The sequence below is a fragment of the Diceros bicornis genome, chromosome 7 (genome assembly GCF_020826845.1).
Source record: "Diceros bicornis minor isolate mBicDic1 chromosome 7, mDicBic1.mat.cur, whole genome shotgun sequence".
NCBI classification, from domain to species: domain Eukaryota; kingdom Metazoa; phylum Chordata; class Mammalia; order Perissodactyla; family Rhinocerotidae; genus Diceros; species Diceros bicornis.
Window position 1 is genome coordinate 12,879,670 of NC_080746.1, and position 7,183 is coordinate 12,886,852.

Below are 7,183 nucleotides of genomic sequence, written 5' to 3' on the forward strand. Positions count from 1 at the left end.
CCTCTCAGGAACTATCTCTGTAATGACTATAACTCCTTAGTTACAGAAGCATCTCAATATGTCATTTTGGAAAACAGAGTTATTTGTAGCAGAATATCACACCTAATGTATATAAAATATACATACATTTCTGCACACAGGTTTAAAATCTATTTAGGAATGATAACATCATCCACACACGCAAATACCTCACGGAACATACACAGGATGTCTTTTAAAATGGCCAGAGGGAAACAATACAGTGCTTCTCAAATTGAGGACAAGGCACAATTCAAGGTAGGCTTGGGAAACCATGTAAAGGATAAAGAGGGCTCATTTTCTTAAAGACCTAAGTTTACTTAAAAATGCGATAACGAAAAACAGCAGTTTTTATACTGAAAATTGTACATCTACTAGGAAACAGAACATGAAATAGACTTTTAAAAATTGCAGCAACCTTAAATGGTCTTCCCCTCCTGAAGCCCTGTCCCTATTATTATCTCTTGTGTGACAATTGAGTTACTTTAGTGGAAAAATTGAAGAATTATCAAAAGAGCATAGGACCAGGACTTAGAAGACATGCATTTGAAACCTGCCTCCATCACAAAATGCCTTAGCCTTTGTCTTCCACAGTTCTATCAATATAACTGTGTAATGATTCTGTAATATAGATAAACATGTCATCAGAAGAAGCCCGACAGGCTGTTTCAAGAGGCTCCACAGAATGGCAGTCACTACCCTGGAATATTAATCATGGGCTAGAATCTGCCCTCAGCCCTCCAAGCTTAGAAACCTAATTTTCTCTGCACGCACACAAGAAATTGTTCTTTTGTGAACGAATTTCACAATAACCAAGTTCAATAAGCTGACATACAGAAGCAGAATGCTACTTATTAAATTACAAAAAACTCAAGACACTTGAAGGTATTATCAGTCTCTTAATGTAGTCATGCTACGGGGAGATTGATCCATAACCTGAAGGCCAATATGTTAATTTAAAAAGAGATCTCTATTTGTTACAAGAACCTGTATAATGCAGTCTGCATGATTTATTTTCTCCCTGTAAAGAGGTCTGAGTATACAGCCAAATAAGAAGTACAGATTAGGTTGGAAAATGGAACAAAGTGAAAAAAATAATCTATTCTCAAACTTTTGGGTTTTGTGTATCAGTAAATTAAAGGAAAAGGAGGAGAAGAACCTAGGACAGGCATAGGATTAACTATTTTTATTTTGCAAAGTTATTGCATTAAAAAGCACAGAAATCATTTTTATTTTTAAAAGTAACTACCATCACAAAAAAGATATTTAAACATTAAACACATGGGGGAGCATATACTTTCATTCTAAAAGCCCACCCCATGAAAGGACAGAAGGTAACATTAAACCACGTTTTCACCACAAACTGGTGAAAATATTACCACAGACTGATAGCAGGCAGGAACCAATGCAGGGAAATGATCCAGTTAGATAATTTGATTGTCTGATGTGTATGTTTTGCATTATGAATCACTTGGCAATAGAAGAATACTTGGAATATAGTACATTTAAATTCCTACACTTTTTTCCTCTGAAAGGTGGTTTTGACAGAGACCAGAATACTGCAAGTTCATTGATTAAGCTTCCTTTCTTTCCTTAGATTCCAGCATTTGTCTCCATGACTTTGGTTTTTCTAAAATTCTGTGACTGATCAACTCCCACCTCCCACTCACCCCTGAAGATGATTATTTTTAGGATAAGTTAACATATTCAATAAATTATAAACAATTAATACTATCCTGGAAATTACCATGTTCATGAAGATACCTTTGAGTCTTTTGTGTGATACTGTATGAATTTGTATAAAATTTTAACTCTTAGAAGGGAATGTAATTTGCTGATTCCTAATATATTGGAGGAAGTCTTGCTATGGTTCCTATTTTCTAAGATGAATAATAATATCTGCCTTATCAACTTAGCAAAGTTATTTTGAGAAGCAAAGGAAATAATGTATACATAGAAGAGTTTTGCAAAGCATAAAAAGATGGGTACAATCTAATTGTGTCCGTGTCTCTCACCATCTGAGTTTTGCCTCTGTCAACACAAATCCATAAACAATCTATAAATCAAAATTGGGGTAAGTTTATTATGAGTCAACCCTGAGGACCATATAGCCCAGGAGAGCCCTATCACAAAGGAAGGGAGCACTCCAAAGAAGTGGGGGTGTACAGAGCAGTTATATACCAGCAAAGAGCATGCATCACATATGATTGGAATATCCCTTTTATAATAGTCAGGAGATTGCTTTGCTGGTACAGCAATTAGGTTGGTATAGCAATATGGTGAACACAGCACATTGGTGGTCACAAGGTGGGTGCTCACAAGGTGAGCTCAGCAGGTCAGCAATCAATCCTTAGTTTAGGGAGAGATGCTTATCAATAGGGAAATGCCAACGTGGGGGAAGTTACATCCTTATCTTTAAGGGCATTGTTCTTGTCTTTGGGAAATAGTAAATACTTAAAGCAGATATACAAAGCATGCTTAATGGCCATGTCATGCCCTTTTGAAAAAAACAAGTTGAGGCCAAATTAGTTTTACATCAAACGGCTTCCTCGTATACTCCAATATATCCTATTGCTTGTCATTTATTTATCATTTTCCCCCTTTGGATCTATAACCTTTTGATAGATGATTGCATTGATGATCAAAATATTGTCCCTCAGCACCAGGGAGGTTGCTGCCTGCCCTGGGTCAATCGTGTCCCTCAGTGCCAGGCTTTTATCTCATTTATTTGCCCAGTTGTCCACTTTGGTGGAAAATAATTGGATATAGTGGACAAGCATAGAGGTATACGTATTAACAGAGGAAGCATTTCATAGGTTTCTTGATTAATTTTAGGTTGTTGCACAAATGTGCATGTGCTTTTCTATGGCTTCTTATTTTCACATTGCTTGTAATTGTGGAACAAGTACAGTAACAACTATAATAATTCAACATTTGAAAAAATTAGTTTAAAATGAATTCTTAGGCACAATCCTTATCAGAAAAGGAAATTTGTCCAGGGTTATAAGATCAATTGACCATCTCATGTCACTGAGCAATCATTACTCCGGCTTGCATGCCAGTCTTACAACAAAGAGTTTAAATGAGGAGATATAAGGTTAGGAATACAAGCCTGGTCCGGAGTCTTGGGACAGCTGTCTACAGCTGATGCTGTCTTCTTCTCACCCTGGTTTGGAGATATTCATTTTGGTCAGTCAAAGCCAGGTGTCAGAGACTGGAGTTGAAGCCCACTCAAGTGGAGAAACATTTTTTAAAGAGGAAATGTGAATCTATGAGTCTACACCTTTTAATGTTGCAGCACATGGGTTGGTTAAAAGCACCTGATATGGTCCTTTCAAATGGGGCTGGAAAGAGTCCTTTATCTGGTGTCTTTTCAAATAGACAAAATCTCCAGGTTGTAATCCATAAATCCTTAAGGTTTTCATCTCCCAGGAGCTCACTGTGAAAAGAATCAGCTACCAATGTCTCATTTCTTTTAAGTGACTCAATGAGACCTTGACAATAATGTAAAATATCTCCTTTAAGTTAAGTTGGTTTATACATTCCTTTGTCTAATTGCATAGGCCATCCAGTTATTATCACCAAAGCAGATGGCTGATGTTTACCAAAGGGTGTAGATCTAAGATTGAGGAGCACCAGCAGAAGAGCTTTTGGCCGGAGAGATTAAATGCTTCTCAAAGCTTTGCCAACTTACTTTTGATTGTGCCGTTAGTTCTTTCCACCAATCCTGAGGATTGGGGATGGTAAGTGCAGTGGAAATGCTGCACTATTGGTCAAGTGTTGCAAATATATTTAACTATTTGTCCAGTGAAATGAGTTCCCTGGTCACTATGTAACTCAGTAGCAATTCCCCACACAGGAATTAGTGTCTCCAATAGTAATTTACCTACTGTTAGAGCTATTGGTTTTCTTCAAGGAAAAGCCTCAGCTCAATGTGAGAACACACAGATCATTAGAGATATTTTTATATTCTTCAGATGGTGGCTTTTGGACAAAGTCCAATTGCTATACCTCAAAGGGTCCCTTAGGAAGGGGAAAGTGGCCTTGTGACCCATGAAGTTGTTTCCTTGGATTATACTTTGGGCGTATAACACAACAAGTATAGGCTGTATGGGCCACTGTGGGAGAAAGTTACCAAAAGTATCGTTTTCCCCATAAAATCATCTTTTCAGGTGCCCAAGGAGTTAATTGGCGTATATGCTGGAGCAGTGGCAATTGCACTCCAATAGGCACTGTGGGTCTCTACTGGGCCTGAACCACATCTGTGAGGGGGTGTCAAAAATTCCCACTTTTGACTGCCATATCTGTTTCTCATCTTCCATGATGATTTCTTGAGCCTGTAGAAGGAAATCTTTTATTGGATTAGCAGAGTTAACAGGAAGGAGCAGGCATGCTCAAGGATGGACAGGGCAAGGCTTCAAGGCTGCTTGTTTAGCAGTTGCATCAGCAAGTCAGTTTCCTTTAGCTTCCAAAGTATCAGGTTTGGAATGCCCTGGTATTTTAATAATTGCTAGTTGTCTCTGTAGATGTATAGAATTAAATAATTCTGCAACTTTTTTCCCATTCTTTATAGATTGACCTGAAGAGGTTAAAAACCCTCATTGTAGGGCTAGCCCAGGTGGCCTAGTGGTTAAGTTCAGGGCACTCCACTTTGGCAGCCTGAGTTCAGTTCCCAGGTGTGGGCCTACACCACTTGTCGGTCTCCATGCTGTGGCAGCAGCCCACATGCAAAACAGAGGAAGATTGGCAACAGATGCCAGCTCAAGGTGACTCTTCCTCAGAAAAAAAAATTTAAAAATCCCTCGTTGTTTCCACAGCATTCCAAAGTCACGTGCTACTCTGAAATCATAATGGCTGTCATTGTAGATATTTGCTACCTGGTCTCCGGCCAAGTTACAAGCTTGAGTTAAAGCAATTAATTCAGCTAGCTATGCTGATTTTATCTCTGGTAAATAAGAACTCTCAATTATGTCCACTGAAGATGTTACTGCATATCCAGCCTGATAACGTCCTTGTTCATCTTTTAAGTAAGACCCATCTTTAAACAAAATTAGATCAGCCTTATCAATGGGAGTTTCCTGCAATCCATTCCTTGGATTAAGTAGGTAATCAGTTAACAAAATGCAGTCATTAGCATCTTCCTCCTGTGATGCTGGAAGTAAAGTTGCAAGGTTAACATTATTATATCAGGCTAAAGTAATATTAGATGCAGAGAGCAACAGAACTTCACAGGAGGCTAGTTCAGCTTACAGAGTAATGCTGGGTGTGATGAGAATTTAGGAGAGACTCAAATGAGTGAGGAACATAGATAGTTAAAGGAGACCCCATCATTATTTCTTCAGTGGTCTTGCATAAGAGGGCTGCTGCTGAAAAGTCTCTCAGAAAAAGCAGAAGCCATTTTGCCACTGAGTCTAATTTCTGACTATAATACCCTATAGGTCAATGTTAATCTCCATGTTTTTGAGTTAAGATAGGTAAGGCATTTCCTTTATCTTCCTGTATGAAGAGGAAAAACAATATGCCGTAATTAACGTGTCCTAAGACTGGTGCTTGAGCCAAAATAGACTTTAAGGAAGTTACTGCCTTCTCTCCTTCTGGCTTCCATTCAATTAAACCAGGCTGGGCAGACTTTAGTAATGTATATAAAGGTTGGGCAATAAGTGAAAATTTAGGAACCCAGTACCTGCAATATCCAGTTAGTCCTAGGAATCTCCTTAAGTGTTTCTTTGTCTTAGGGAGAAAAAAAGCCAAGATTCCTTTAATCCTTTCAGAATCAATAAACAGTTCATCCTTAAATATTAAATGTCCTAGATATTTCACAGTAGGCAGACAAAACTGTAGTTTTACCTTGGACATTTTATGTCCCTTAGATGCTAACTATTGTAACAGAAAAATTGTGTTCTGAGAATCCAACTTGGTCTTTGCACATAAGAGAAAGTCATCCACATATTGAATTAAAGTGGAGTCATTAGGAAACTCTATAGTAGCTAAGTCATCCTGGAGTATCTGGGAAAAGTAAGTCAGGCTTTCAGTCTAGCCCTGTGGCATAACTGTCCAGGTATACTGGTGATCTTCCCACATGAAGGCAAAGAGATATTAACTATTCCTTTTTATGAGCATGCTAAAGAAGACTGCATAAATCAATGACTGAGAAATAGAAGCTGTTAGTTGGAATGGCTGAGAGCAAAGTGTGTGGGTTTGGAACCACAGGATGTTATGGAATCACAATGTTACTTATAGCTCTCAGATCTTGAACAAACTCCAGCCTTTCCCATTTGGCTTTTTTACTGCAAGTTAGATGTATTACAGGGATTAGTACAGGGAATTAGAAGTCCCTTTTCAAGAAATTCCCAAATGATAGGCCTTAACCCATTTAGTGCCTCTGGTTTAAGTGGATATTGCTGAATATTAGGTAGAGGCTTAGAGATGTCAAAAGTCACCTTAATAGGAGTGGGTGATTTAATTTTCTCAATATCTGAAGAGGATGATGACCATAATTCTCTAGACACTTGTAGTAACAGGTCATCAGTTTTCTCTTCTTCTGTTTGAGTTGTTGATTTCACAATCATCAACCTTTCAGTAAGTACATTTTGGTCAGCATCCTGATTTTCTAAACCTGGAAGCATTTCACCCTTTTGTGAAAAGGCGATATGGGCATTGTATGCTTCTAGAAGATCTCATCCAATCAAATGAATTGGAGCACATTTTACTAGGAGAAGGACATATTTTCCTGTGATGGTTCCTAATTGAAAAATTAGTGGTTCTGATTTAAAAGCCTGCATTGGAAAATTTGAAACCTCTACCATTTGAGCTGTCTGTTTACTCTGAGGGAGAGGGCAAAGAATAAGGGTAGGGTTGAGGATAGATAATGTAGCCCAGATATCTACAAGGGTTTTTTTTTTTTTTAATTTTTTGTTTATTGCAGTAACATTGGTTTATAACATTGTATAAATTTCAGGTGTACATCATTATACTTCTATTTCTGCATAGATTACATCATGTTCACCACCCAAACACTAATTACAACCCATCACCACACACATGTGCTGAATTATCCCTTTCACCCTCCTCCCTCCCCCCTTACCTTCTGGTAACCACCAATCCAATCTCTGTCTCTATGTGTTTGTTTGTTTTTGTTATTATCTACTACTTGATGAGGGAAATC